This window comes from Mus musculus, chromosome 11 (assembly GCF_000001635.26).
Source record: "Mus musculus strain C57BL/6J chromosome 11, GRCm38.p6 C57BL/6J".
Lineage (NCBI taxonomy): Eukaryota > Metazoa > Chordata > Mammalia > Rodentia > Muridae > Mus > Mus musculus.
The window spans coordinates 106,569,354-106,584,120 of NC_000077.6; the positions used below are offsets into that span (position 1 = coordinate 106,569,354).

The 14,767-nt window shown below is 48.9% G+C and overlaps 1 protein-coding gene across 7 annotated transcripts in view; it reads right to left on the reverse strand.

Moving 5' to 3' along the window:
- Tex2 (testis expressed gene 2) overlaps positions 1-14,767 on the reverse strand; it is a 111,295-nt gene that overhangs the window by 67,215 nt on the left and 29,313 nt on the right. The window contains exon 1 of one of the 7 annotated variants that reach the window (XM_006533147.4): positions 11,076-11,162. The exons of 4 other annotated variants lie outside the window; for them this stretch is intronic. The gene's annotated coding sequence lies outside the window, so the exon portion shown is untranslated. Of the gene's footprint in view, positions 1-9,681; positions 9,819-11,071; positions 11,163-14,767 lie in introns of those variants that run through there. 2 more of the 7 variants (XM_006533144.4, XM_006533143.3) reach the window with 2 other exon arrangements.

A 14,767-nucleotide genomic window follows, 5' to 3' on the forward strand; every position in this document is an offset into this window, starting at 1 on the left:
TGGAAGGCAGGCAGGCATCTGCAAAGCTGCCAGCCAAACAGATAATGCCAAGTGCACCTGTGACATGCAGGTCATGACATCTTACATCACTGTGCACCTGACTATGTGGCTCAAGCTGGCCTCAAGTGCATGATCCTCCTGCCTCAGCCTCGTAACTCTTACATGCTAGAGACAGTGGCAAGCCCCACACCTGGCTAATTACAGTCAACTTGCAGGGCACAGGGCATCATGCCAGGCCTCTACAGCTGGACAACGATGCCACTGGAAGAGCCAGGCCTCTACAGCTGGACAACGATGCCACTGGAAGAGCCAGGATGTGGGGCAGACAGCAGGAGTTCTGAGGCCACAAGGCCAGGCAGGGTGAGACACTAGACACCTTCTCTGTTCGCTGAACTGCTGGGTAGTAGAGGCAGGATGGGCACAGGCAGAAGATTAAGACAGGGGCATGAAGACCAATCTGTGCATGCCGTGGCTGGCTCCCTAGATCTGTTCTCTGCTACAGGACACACAGGGCCATGGAGGGAGGTGACCTTAGGTCTAGAGAGGCATCATGAGTTGAGTGGAAGGGCGGCTGCCTTGGGCAGGGCAACAGAGCTTCTCCGACTTACTCCTTTTCTAGCTGACTCTGGGGAGTTCAAATAGGTTACAACTCAAACAAGCTGCAACCCCAACCTCTCAGTCTCAGTATTACCTGCAAAACGGGTCGAGGGCATTTCCCAAATGTTAAATTCTACTTGTTTACGCTCACAGGTCACTACATACAGCACAGCCCCACACACACGTAAGCAGCCTACCGCAGACCGTCAATACCACACTGCTCACGTATTCCGACACTTAGGTCCCCGGCCAAACACTCCTGTTCAACAAGAGCACAGATAGAACCTGGGGTGGCAGGTGTAGGGACACCATACTCCTAGATCACCAGAGTCGGGGCCCAGACACCTCAGGAACACAACCTTTTCACCATCAAATCTCAGAGAAATGACTTCCATAAAGACTTTGCATCAGAGTTTTGCCCACGTTCTTCCGTGACCTGCAGGGTCTCTGACTGGGGCTGAATACAGGAAGAGAGAATGCACTCCATTAGACACAGCAACCTACATCCAGCAAAGGGCACCAGCGGGGAAGTTTCACTGCAGATCAGGACAATTCTTTCCTGGCTGGTTTTGTGTATAGACAGGGTCTCACTATTGTAGCCCTGGCTAGCCTGGAACTCATAATGTAGACACACTGAGCTTGAATCTATAGAGATACAGCTCTCTCTGCCTCCTGAGCGCAGGCCCAGCGCTTCCCTGTTATCTTTATGTCAACATGTCTGTAGGTTAAAAAGAAAACAAGACGAAGCAGCCACAGAAACAATGAGAAACAGCTTAGTCCATTCAGTGGCCACCCAGTCTTACAAGTTCTTACCTAGTACATATTAATCTAGTAACTCTCCCTAGGTTTCAATGATATGTGTGTGTCTGGCTGTGTGCACACATGCTATGTGTATAGCCATTCATGTGAGTGGCCAAGAAGGCCAGAAGCATCAGGTCCCCCGTGGCTGGAAATACAGACATTTGTATGCCACCTCACAAGGTGGATGCTGAGAACTGAACCCAGACTCTGTACGAGCCCTTAACTGCTGAGCCATCTCTCCTGCCCCTCACAGGGTAAGTTTAAAGGAAAATTGTAGCAGTGGTTTTAAAAAAGTTTGGTGCTGGCTAATTCTCAGTCAGCTGCTGTAGCAACACCAAGGGTAAAGCCTGGCTGTCACTGTGGCAAGGGAAGGAGACTCTGGGCACAGGTTGGGGACAGTTTTGAGGCTGAATAGTTAAGCTGGTCTCCTAGGACACAGGACAGAAGTAAAGAGGCGAAGCTGAGGCGAAGTCCAAGGCCATGGGTGAAACATCACTGGAGCCTCTGCTCGAATCATCCAGGTCAGACCTTAGGGACAAAGCAGGCACCTGCTGAGAAAACGGCTGTGTTTTGTACAGAGGCCACCAGGGGCCAACTTCCAGAGAGTCAGGGGCCCATGATCTGCCAACTGAAAGGGACTTCTGATGGTTTCTGATCAACCTATCCCTAAGTCCCTATCAGTCAAGAAGGCCTGAGACAGGACCCACAGAGAAGCAGACACCAGGCCACCAGATAGGGCAGGCAGTCTAGCCAAGCCTCGGAGCTTCAGAGGCTCACTGCAAACACCACTGTAAACACCACTGCAAACACCACTGTAAACACCACTGCAAACACCACTGCAAACACTGGCCACACCTGGCTCCACTTCTTGATCTCGCAAAGCAAGCTAGTAGAGGCTGGGGCACCACAGCCCTTCTTTAAACACAAGGATGCCTGTGGGCCTCTTCACTCTGCCAGGATGGATCTGGACTTCCGCTCACGGCTTAGAAGGATCAAAGTGCCAGTCGGCCAGGGCAGCCTATGCTGCCTGGGGCTCATGCCCAGGGGTTTCACTTCCTCTCACTGGGGGACCAGGCAAGCAACGGCTGCTTCTAGGAGCCCCAATCATGGGTAAATTGAGTATGCCAGAACCAGCCCAGGGTTTGGGTTCCAGACACCTACTCGGGTCTCTGCTAAGCCACTTCTTGTACTCCTTATGGTAGCTCCAGGGCCAACAGGGCTGACTTTCCACAGGCCAGCAGGAAAGTGCCATCAACTGAACACAGTGCAGTCTGCCCCAGCACAACCGACCTGAGAGGACTGGTCAGGGGTGGCCTTCCTGACGACATCCTGAACTGCACACCCTTCCCTCTGCAGTGAACAGCTGTCTGTCTGTGTTCCGGCCGCAGCAGCTCTCCCCTGGGCTCCATCACGATGTTTCCTTGGGAGCCAAGAGCTCCGTTCTGACCCAGCAGCATGTGACTGGCCACACGCACTGAGAGATGAAAGGCCTCCTTATCCAGCCCACAATCTAGCACCATAAAAAATGCCAAGCCTCGTGCCCTCTGCTGCTGAAATTCAATTACACTCAGGCCCAAAACGCAGACAGCCTTCAGCCTCGGGAGCTGAAATGCCAGTGCAGATTGCTGTCCCCACTCATCTCCTGCCCAAGCCACCAACAGACCTCGGGGCTGGAGTCTCTCACTGACCTCTCCATCACGTGTGACATGCGTCTTTAGATTTGAAAACTAACCTTGTCACCAGGGTCCCTTGGGGACAATATCCTGCCAGTGATATGTTTAAGCAACTCTGATGTGATCACAGTGTGCTGCAGACAGTGTGCAGCCTTGGAAGGGGCTCAGAGGCAAGGTGGAGGGGTGGTGTCTGACCCCTTGAGAAGGCTGCTCCATTCTCAAGCCCACGATCCCACTGGCAATGAACACAATCTACACAGACATTTAAGTCCTCTTAGAAGCTGACACTTCTACAACTGACCAAGGAACAAATGGGAAAAGACTAAGGAAGAGGAAACCCTAAAAACGGAGCCTAGAGAAGACATGGGTTGATCCCAGGAAACTGGCAATCTCTATTCTTTACATTGTGTATGTGTGTGTGTGTGTGTGTGTGTGTGTGTGTGTGTACGCACACACATGCACCAGTGCATACAAAGGGTCAGGGGGAGCCCGTTGTAAACTCCAGTCACCTCTCAGGCTCAGCAGCTGTAAAATAAGATTGTGCCATGTGACACCTTTGAGCTTCTTGCAGGGTGGGATGCAAGGCTGCCACCATTACGTGTTTGTCCTCCCTCCTTACGAAATGAAAATGCATTATTAAAGAGGGAACTCAGTGCTGGGGCCGACTCTAAACACTACTGTCCTGAGTATCTGAAATGTGTCAGCCTTCTCCATTACTCAGGCACTCTAGCACGCCCTTTGGCTCGGTGACAAGATCTACTCAAAAAGAAACAGAGGGAAGGCACAGTTTAAGAGGAAAAGTCCAGGGAAAATGGAGAAATGAGCAGAGAAAACGTCCCGGACACTGTTCAGGATCAGCATTTTCCTCTCAAGGGCAAGCAGGGGGCTTGGGGAGCAAGGACGCTCACACGGTGGAAAGGGAGAACCAATCTCCAGAAGCTGTCCTCTGGTCTCCACATGTGCATCGCTGCACACGGGCTGGGAAACCTCACAAAGCCAGGTGAGGTGGCTGTGTGTGACCCCAGCACTGTGGAGGCTGAGGCCGGCCAGCCACAGCAGCCTAAGGAGACGAGACTCGGCAAGCAAGCAAGCCAATGCACAAAACTTCACTTGTTCTTTAGCTAAGAACTGAGGCTGCTGCTAAGGTAAGGGGTGCAGACATTTATGCTCCCAAACATCTGTAGGAAAACAAAAGCCTGTCGCAGCCAAAAGCTCTGTGAGCCTGGGCGTGGCAGCCACATTCCTGGAAAGCAGACACTGCCTGCTCCACTGATGGCCTTCCCCAGGTCCTGGCTGTGCTCTCCATTAGAGCCACTGTCCCTGAAAAGACATTCATCCCTCAGTAAGAGAGAAAGCTGAGCTGGGTGTGGTACTGCATGCTTTTAACTCCAGAACTCAGGAGGCAGAGGCAGCCAGATCTTTATGAGTTTGAGGCCAGTCTGGTCCACAGAGAGAGTTCCAGGACAGCCATAGCTACATAGAGACCTTATCTCCAAAAAATAAAAATGAAAAATAAGGTAGATTTAAAATAGGAGAAGCTTCTCAGAGGGCTTGTGCTCCAGGATGGGTGTGGCATTCTTTATGCTACCTACAGAAAACAGGTCAATCTCGTCGTTCGACCTTGAACAACAAATCACCAAAGACTCCTGACAGGAGCCAGCCACTTCCCTCTCACAAGCTCCACAGCCGTCCAGGGGGCTGAGAGTGGAACACCAAACGTCAATGAAACTTATCTCCTTTCTAGACACCCCCAAAGGGCTAGCCTCATTAATCAAGCCATGAAAACCCAGTTGACAGTAAGTCAGACTGGACAATGAGAAAGGAAGAACTATTTCAAGACAGTGTGACATTTATTGACAGTTAATAACTGCTCTGAAATTAGCTTTTTGTTTTTGCAATTTTCTAATCTGATAATAACTTCCCTTCCTACCTCCAGTTGTATTTTTATCAACCCTGGCTTCCAATAACCAAAGCCATACAAACCTTCTGGGTACTATGTTACCAGTAACAGCTGCCTGGTCCTCTCTTACTAGGACAGACAAACAGATGGTAGTGTCTATTCTTCCTTCCTTCCTTCCTTCCTTCCTTCCTTCCTTCCTTCCTTCCGTCAGTCTGTCCGTCCTTCCTTCAATGCTCGGTTACCGCAGGAGGGATGCCTGCATAAGAGTGAATCAGCCTCTGGACCGGGCACAGTCAGGTTTGGAAGTTTCCTTTCTCAAGGGCAATCCTAATTTGTCAAGGTTAATTTACCCACACCCTGCCTGGTAGCTTAGCTCTATGAGTCAATAGTATTAATTCAAAAGCTTTTGGAAGAGGGAAAAAGCAAGCTGCATCCTATTCCTTCCTTTGTTCAAGGCAGCATCTCACTAGTAGCCTCGACTGGCCTCCACCTCCCCTTGGCCTCAAAAGCGGGGATAAAGTCGTGCACCGCCACGCCCACCTTGCAGAGGACTTCTCACCTTTTACTGATGTTTCTTCAAATGTGAGCTGCTTTTATAAGAAAGGGGCAAAGGAGGGTGAGATTGTTCAAATAGTGGATAAGGTCCACATCAACCATCTAGAAAGACCTGATTTAGCCTCAAAATCTCAAGTGCATCCCTAAAAAATTTATATCAGCGAAGCAGCTGATAATTGGCAGCAGCCCTCCTAATTTGGTAATACTCTTCCTTGCCAACAAAAATCAAAACTGACACGGTAGGAAAAATTAGCCAGTCTATGTTCCGTCTCAAGACAGGCCTGGCTCCTCCATTAGCCTGCGTTAGCCTTCTTCCAAGGCCCTCAGACCCTGACTATTAGAAGCCAGGACTCTTTCCATTGCTTATCAGGTTCCTAGACTCACAGCTACCACCTCCTTATATCACACCTGCACTGCCACTGCCACTGCCACCGCCACCACCTCCCACCTAGAGGGCTTATACCACGAGTAAACCAGCGGGCCCACGCCTCCCACCACTGCTGGGCTAAAGTGCCACAGCCCAGAGGAAGGGGTGTTCAAAGCAAGCATCAACGCCAGGCACCACCTCCAGCACTACCTACCACACAAGACCTGTAGAGGCTTATTTATAAAGGCTTGCCCGGCTGGGGTTGGGCGATGGCTCCGCCTACAGCAAAGGGCCACACAAATGTGAAGGCCTAGCCAAATCCCATTGTCCCTCCTGGAAACAATGACCATCTTTCAGATTTTAAAGGTTAAAAAAAAAGTCACTTCGAACTCCAAGTAGTGGGGCCTAGAGAGATGGCTCAGTGGATGCTCGTACAGAGAACCTGGATTCAGTTCCCAGCTCCCATATTAGGTGACTCACAGCTATGTATAATTCCAGCTCCAGGGGATCCAACACCCTTTTCTGAACTCTGGGGACACTTTCACTGAAGTCCACAAACCCACATTACTCATACACATATTTAAAAATGAATCCTAAAAAAAAAAAAATTCCAAGAAGTTAAAAGGAAATCCCATTTTAGACACAAACCGTTACTTCAGCTCTTAGGAAAATGCACGCTGACAAAGCAGTGGAGCTCCCTGCTCTTTCTGAAGACATTAGGTCATTAGGTCATTAGGGTCAAACTTAGAAGATACTCAGTTTCCCAGACCGTCAGCAGCCCACGGGACAGACCTTCCATCCGGAGGAAATGCTCACCAAGGGAGGTAGGCAGGTCGGTGGTGTGTGTGTGTGTGTGTGTGTGTGTGTGTGTGTGTGTGTGTGTGTGTTGGGGGGAGGGAAGTGAGTGGGAGCGGGCATGTAAGGGGGCTGTCACCTTTTACCTTGGCTGCCGTAAGACAGGGTCTCTCGCTGAAGGGGAAGTTCTCCCTTTTGGCCAGGTTGACTGGTCTCAGGACCCACCTGATGCCAGGGTTACAGGCATGCACTCATACTGGGCTGTCCTTTCACATGGGTGATGGGGACTTGAACTGAGGCCCTCATTCTTGCATCGCAAGTGCTGGCACCCACTGAGCCACCTCCTTAGCCCAAGAGCAGATAATACCTAAGACCCTTGCTCTGGACCAGGCCCATGAAAATTCTTCCCTTGTTTTGCTCTTCTGTGTGATGCTAAGGATTGAACCCAGGGCCTTTAGGGCAGGCACACCACCAAAAGGTCTGCCTGGCCTTTAAACACCTACACAGGTCTGTGTATGAGAGCCAGTGTGGCAGAAGTGTGCATCTGTAGCAGAAGTGGTGTCAAATGGACTCATAGTTGAATGTGCTGCTGCTGCTGGTTTTTGAGACAGGGTCTCATGCAGCCTGGACTGGCCTCCAACTTGCTGTACAGCAAGACTGGCCTTAAACTCCGAATCCTCAAGTCACTCCACAAGCATTGACACCACAGGCAGTGCCACCAGGAAGCTCATTTGGAGATGTTGAAACCGTCTACTAATTATTTACCGATTTGTATCGCTGCTAACACTGTCATTCTACAGCACAGCCTCCCTGCACCCTTGTCAAGCACAAACATGCTCTTTTGTCCAGTCCAGTAGCTAGAGGAAGATCTCGATGCTTCTGTTGTCACGTTACACTTCAGCCGCCATTGTCCCCACCACCACCTAGTTATCCTCTTCTGTGAAATGGCTGTTCCGAGATTTCTATTTTAAGGTACCCAGGACGCTTCACCTCCGCTCTCCAGCTTCTGGGTTTTATAGCTTCCTGAGAAACTTTCCTCCTCCCGTCTTCACAAAGCATCAGTCTTAAAGAGCACAGAGAATGTTGACGGTGATATGCATTTTGCTTTCAGATTTCTGTGCACTTAGGGACTGAGTGACAGCTTGGCGTTAGAAGCACTTGCAGAGGATCCCAGATTCCACTCCCAGGGCCCACACTGGGAGCTCCCAACTTCCTCTGCCTCCAATTCCAGGGGATGGGACCCCTCTTCTAGCCTCTCCCATGAGGCATATACTCATACAGATAAACATGCAACAAACATTTTTCTTTGAATTAAAAAAAAAAAAGTTTAGCCGGGCAGTGGTGGCACCCGCCTTTAATCCCAGCACTTGGGAGGCAGAGGCAGGTGGATCTCTGAGTTCAAGGTCAGCCTGGTCTACAGAGTGAGTTCCAGGACAGCCAGAGCTACACAGAGAAACCCTGTCTCAAAAAACAATAAAGAAATTTTTAAAAAATTAAAAAATATATATAAACTGCTTTAGACAGTCACATCTCTGTATGTTCTAGCTACAGTAAATTGTAATATATTTGGATTTTTTTCCTCACCCAAATCATACTAGTTTACTAAGAAGCCTGTTTCTTCTGAATTCCAGTAGTATCTACTGTCTTACCTTCTCCAAGAGCAAAGGTTCAGAATCAGAAATATTAGCCTCTGTTTTTCAGTGAGAAACTTCTTTATATCATACTTAACATTGATATAGGCAGTAAAATCTGCTAAGTATAACCTTACATCAGGAGTCCGCTTATCTGTGGGATTTGAATCTGGCTAGGGCCCAAGTTTTTTTTTTTGTTTTTTGGTTTTTTTTTTTTTTTTTTTTTTTTGCTTTGGTTTGGTTTTTCGAGACAGGGTTTCTCTGTATAGCCCTGGCTGTCCTGGAACTCACTTTGTAGACCAGGCTGGCCTCGAACTCAGAAATCCGCCTGCCTCTGCCTCCCAAGTGCTGGGGTTAAAGGTGTGCGCCACCACGCCCGGCCTTGTTTTTTGGGGTTAAAGGTGTGCGCCACCACGCCCGGTCTTGTTTTGTTTTTGTTTTTGTTTTTTAAGAAGCCAGGTAACTAGGACATGGTGACACATGCTTACTTTCAGTTCAAGGCCAGACTGTTTCAGAGTGAGAGCCATGTCTGTAAATCAGTAAGTAAAACACCAGGGCTGAACCTGAGCACATGTGTGTGTAAGACAGCCTGAGCACATGTGTGTGTAAGACAGCCTGAGCACATGTGTGTGTAAGACAGCCTGAGCACATGTGTGTGTAAGGGAGCCTGAGCACATGTGTGTGTAAGACAGCCTGAGCACATGTGTGTGTAAGGGAGCCTGAGCACATGTGTGTGTAAGGGAACCTGAGCACATGTGTGTGTAAGACAGCCTGAGCACATGTGTGTGTAAGACAGCCTGAGCACATGTGTGTGTGTAAGGGAGCCTGAGCACGTGTATGTGTGTGTGTGTGTGTGTGTGTGTGTGTGTGTGTGTGTGTGTGTAAGGAAGCCTGAGTACATGTGTGTGTAAGGGAGAAAAAGGAAGCTCTGGGGAGCTGCTAAAGACACAGGGGGCAGAAAGCCTCCTGGCAGCTCCTTGTGTGTGTATGTGTGTGTGTGGGGGGGGGGGGGGGGTCTACTTAACAAGCTACCTGGCACAACCAAGTAGAAAGCAGATTCTAAGTAGTAGATGAAGCATGAAGCAATGGTGGGAGGCAGGAAACCCAAGGCCATGTTCAAGATCTGTAGAGTCAGAAGCTGCCGTGCTCCTGACAGAGCCAACCCAGCCACATGGCTGTCCTGTGGTGTCCCCTGAGGATCACTTGCCTATAAGCTCTGAGGCAAGGCCTTCCTCCATTGTAGGTGTTCCAAGAAGGATTTAGGCTGAAGGCAGCCTAGCTATGAACTGATGGGGCCCAAGAGCTCCACAAGAGTAAGATCCCAACAACTGGTCAGCTAGAATCAGTCACTGAAAGACTTACCAAACGCAGCCATGAGGCAGGTGCTTTGAGGAGGGCTGAGACCCTGAGTGGGCAGGTCCTGCACTTACTCCACCTTCCTGAGCTGTGACATAAGGGGACTCTTGTCCATTGTCCTCAAGGAACTTTCTAGAAGGCTCTAAATTCTACCAGAACAGAACACACTTAGGAGTTCTACTTTTTCACTGTATACCAGAGACATTCTTGGCAAATATTCAGAGTCAGGCAAAGGAAACTAAAGTGCAGTTCAGATGACCAATGCTCTGAAGACAATCAAGTCAAAACCATTTCCAAACTGTTCTAACAGTTCAAGGAGGCTCAGCTCACACCAGCAAATACTGGGAGGCCTTCCAGACTTTGTCTTGCTTGGCCCAGCTGTAGAAACATCCCTTACATCCGCTCACGGGTGGGCAGAGAGCTGGAGTTGCTGGGCCTAACAGATAGTCAAAGGTCCAAGAGTAGAGGCTGTGGAGGGCAGGCATCAGGCCTCCCTGGCACCCTGCAGCCTTCCTCCTCTGATGCCCACCTGGACACAGATGGGTACCATAGCTGGCCCCTGCTGCCTGTGAGAGAGGCAGAGTCCCACTGGGCTCTCTGCCTCATGCTTCAGTTATCAATTCTAGATAAACATCTCTCCAAGGACAACTCCAGCCTCATCTACCTGTGGATGGGAACTACCTTTCTCCATGGTCCCACATCCTTAGACCTCTGCTGAGCCTTTCATGAGGCCCCCTGTCTTTCTAGAGACAAAAGTCAATGAGAAATGAACCTTCTCCTTTCTCTGGACCTTGGAGAAAACAGAAACAAAACAAAACAAACAAACAAAAAAACATGAAGGAAGGCTGGCAAGATGGCAAGATATGAAGATATGTCTCACCAGGTAAAGATGCTCGCCACCAAGCCTGGCAATCTGAGTTCCATAAGCTGGACCTATCTCTCTATCTCTCTCTCTCTCTCTCTCTCTCCCTCCCTCCCTCCCTCCCTCCTTCCCTCCCTCCCTTGCAGAGCAGCCTCTGTCATGAACATCAGTCTCTATTCCTGCCCCAGGCCCTGCCAACCTGATCCAGGAAGTGAGCCCCGCCCTCTGCTGTCGTCAGGAATGTCCTGATTCCACTGACCTGATTCTTTGCTGTGCCTCTCCCATCGAGGCCTCTCTCTCCTCACGGTCACAAGCCCTGACCCTAACTGGCCAGGGAGGTGGTGCTACCTTGTCTCACACAGCCAACCCCATACATCAACTACTTACCATGTCTCTACACGAACTCTCCCATCCATCCCTCCTGCTCCTCTTCCTCACAAGCCACACCCAGCTCCAGTAAGCCCTGACTCTAAACCCAACAACCCATCAATCACCTCATTCTGACCACCCCTCCCCGCCCCACCCCAAACTTACTCACTCTTGTCCATCATGGAATTTGCCAAATGGTTATCTGCAGTGCTACCTTCCTTAATTCTCCAAGCTGCCTTAGTCCATATAATCCCAGAAAAAGAGAATTCTAGACAGGAAGCCAACGGCCCTGTTAAGCCCAGATATCTCTCCCTCTCCACCTGGTTAAACCTCCAGGGTCTGAATTCCATTTCCGTCCAGCCCGAGGACATGAGTCAGCTTTGACTCTTGTGCAACATGTTTTTCATTCAACAACACCAAGACTTGGGAAAACTAGGGAAAAGGCAGCCCTACACAGAAGCCAATGCCAGGCAGCAGGACGGTCGCAACGCCTTGAGAACAAGAAGCATATCAGAAGAAGCTAAAGATCTAAAGGATACCATGAGCTCTAAGCGCCACTGTGGAAGACACCACGGCACACTTTAGGGCTCAACAGAATCTGAACATACAGATTGCTTAATGTTAGCAAGGACAGCACTTGGCGGCTGCTCCTTAGTAGGGCTGGAAGGAAAGGTCCGGGTTGGAGGAAGAGCAAGGAGAGCAAGCTACCTATAAACCAACATCGTCCCTGAGACTCTCTTGACCCTCTGAAGATCTGTGCAGGTAGGGTGATCCTGTTACTTGGCCCATTCAAGTTGGAGCTCCTTAGAGGCTATAGATAAAAGCAAAGGGAAGACTGGATACGGGCTGACTGCTTGCACCACTCTGCCCCTAGGAAAACCAACAAATCTCTCCTGTAGCCTGGGGCATCCACTGGGTCACTTGCTTGTCTACAGCACGTACCACACCTTGCTTGATGTATGTATGTATGTGTGTATTTAATGTGCATTGGTATGTGTTTGCTGGGAATTGAACCCAAGTCCTCTGGAAGAGCAGCCAGTCCTCTTAACTGCTGAGCCAACTCTCCAGCTTTTGTAACTTTAAGACAGGTGTGATTGTTGTGAGGTCTAAACAGATTTCTGGGCAAACCTACTATACAAGAATAACTGATTAAAGAGTCAAACTCTGGGGCTGGAGAGATAGCTAAAACATTAAACACTTGCTGCTCTTCTAGAGGTCATGAGTTCTGTCTGCTTCCGGTACCCACACTGAGCAGCTCACAACCGCCTACAACTGCAGCTCCGGGGACTATGATGCCAGCTTCCGGTCTCTGTGGGCGCCTGCACTCACTCACTCACAATGCACCTGTACACTGAAGAACTGAGTAATAAATCTTAAACAGAGGCCAGGCGTGGTAGCGCACGCCTTTACTCCCAGCACTTGGGAGGCAGAGGCGGGTGGATCTCTTTGAGTTCGAGGCCAGCCTGGCTTCCATTCTGAGTTTCCAGACAGCCAGGGCAACACAGTGAGATAAAGTCTCAACAAAACAAAACAAATAAAAAAAAATAGTAGAAATCAAACAAGAAACCAGGCCCAGCTTCAGGTCCTACCCCTATCATTTGTCAGCATGTGACAAAGTTCCAGACTGAAGCATTTATGCTCCTATACAAAGCCAGGATCAAAGTGCCTACCTCCTAGGAGCTGCTCGGGGGAATCAAGAAACACTCCTTAACTAAAGTGAGCTACTGTTGCTACTAGAATCAGCAGCAGGCCTGAGCACATCTTTCCTGTGCAGGATGGCTGGCACACAGACTCACTCAGGAGCAGGCTGTCAAGTATCAGACACCTTTGTCTTCAGCCTTCCCTCTAACAAAACAGGGACAATGCAGAAACACGGGAAGTCCCACAGATTAAAGCACACAATGAAAAAGCAGAATCTGGGAAGATGTTTCTACACTGAACACAGCCAGTAAAACACACGGTTGTCAGGCGTGGTGGTTCACGCCTTTGATCCCAGCACTCTGGAGGCAGAGGCAGGTGGATCTCTGTGAGTTTAGGGGCCAGCCTGGTCTATGTGAGTAAGTTCCAGGCCAGCAAGGGCTATTTAGTGATACCTTATCTTTAAAAAAATAAAAATAAGTCAACAGGCTCCCAGGAGGTTAAGAACTAACTCAAGCCATTCTGTGCTCTTTAAAGGTGCAAGGCTGCTTACAGGGGTAATTTCTTTTTTAAATTGTTTAAGATTTATGCTTTATTATTTTAAAACTATGCATATCTAGGTGGTGGGGTATGTGTATATGTGTGCAGTTGCCCTTGGCATGCAGAAGAGGTTGTCGGATTTCCCCAGAGCAGGAGTTACAGGCAGTTGTGAGCTGCCCGACTTGGGTGCTGGGAATGAAAACTCTGGTCCTCTGTGAGAGCAGTATATGGTCTTCCCTGCTGAGCCAGGTCTCCAGTTATTCCAGCCTCTCTTTGCTATTGGTTAGTGCTTTAAGATCTCACTCTGTAGCCCAGGCTAGCCTAGCACTCACTGTGGAACCCAAGCTGGCCTTCATCTTGAGGGAGGCCTCAGCTTTCCAAATGCTAGAGTGAACCTGCTCTGGCCCAGAACTCACTTATATAGACCTGGCTGGCCCCAAACTCACAAAGATCCATTTGCCTCTACCTCAAGAGTATAAGAATTATTCACCAGCACACACAGCAATTGTTTTGTTTGCTTTTTTGTTTGTTTGCTTTGTTTTATTTTTGTTGTTTTTTTCCCCATGAAGATTGGCTTTTTTGAGACAGTTTCTCTATGTAGCCCTGGATGTCCTGGAACTCACTCTGTAGACCAGGCTGGCCTCAAACTCAAGAGATCTGCCTGCCACCACCACCCAGCAATTGCCTGGTTTTTTACTGGTTGTGTTCAGCATATGTACATCTTCCCAAATTCTGCTCTCTCAATCTATGTTTCAACACACAGGACCACTGTACCAGGCTGACCCAATCAACCTCCTTTTCTGTCCTCTTCCCCTGTTGACTGAAAATTTTGCAAGATTCTAACAATGTTTAACAGTAATTAATTGATTAATTCATTATTACCATTTCAACACAGTTCTGAATTTTAATCAACAATACAACTTATAAAGAGTTCAGTGTTATAAAATCAAACCACTGTCACAACTGTGATGATTAATCACCGCTAAGTTAGAGAGAATCAGTCTGTTGCTTGATTTTGAGTCACGGAAATGAGCATTCGAGGGTGACCTCATTCTAAGGGAGTGTGACCTGTTGCCATTTCTGATCATTGAAGCAAGAGTTAGACTAAACCAAGCCTGCTGCAAAAGGTCCTACTATGTCACACATGGCCAATGAGAACTTGGAGCCAGAATGCAACCACACGCAGTTGCACTTCTACACAGAAGCAAGGAAGGCTGGGGATGTGGCTCACTTGATGGTCTATCGAGCCCTGGCCTCAGTCTCCTGCACTGCATGCAGCAGGCGTGGCGGCGCATGCCTGTTATTGCTAGGCCTCAGTCTCCTGCACTGCATGCAGCAGGCGTGGCGGTGCATGCCTGTTATTTGCTAGGATTCTTTGGAAGATAGAGGCAGAAGAATCAGAAACTCAAGGCCTGCCTAAGACTGTATCCAAAACAAAACAAAACAAGAAGGAAAACCAAAAGGCAAGGATCTTGATGATTTGGGCAATTTTTGCGGTTTTATTCTGAATGGATAGCTGTACAGTTTCTAGCCCCAACCATTGCATTATTAGTCATAGTTTTCAAAGGACAACTGGGCAAATGATTTACCAATAAATCCTAGGAAACATCTTTCACACATGGATGCCCCAGCCATCCTTTCTCATCTCAGGGCTCATTATGATTGATGAGTGGAGAGGAAAGA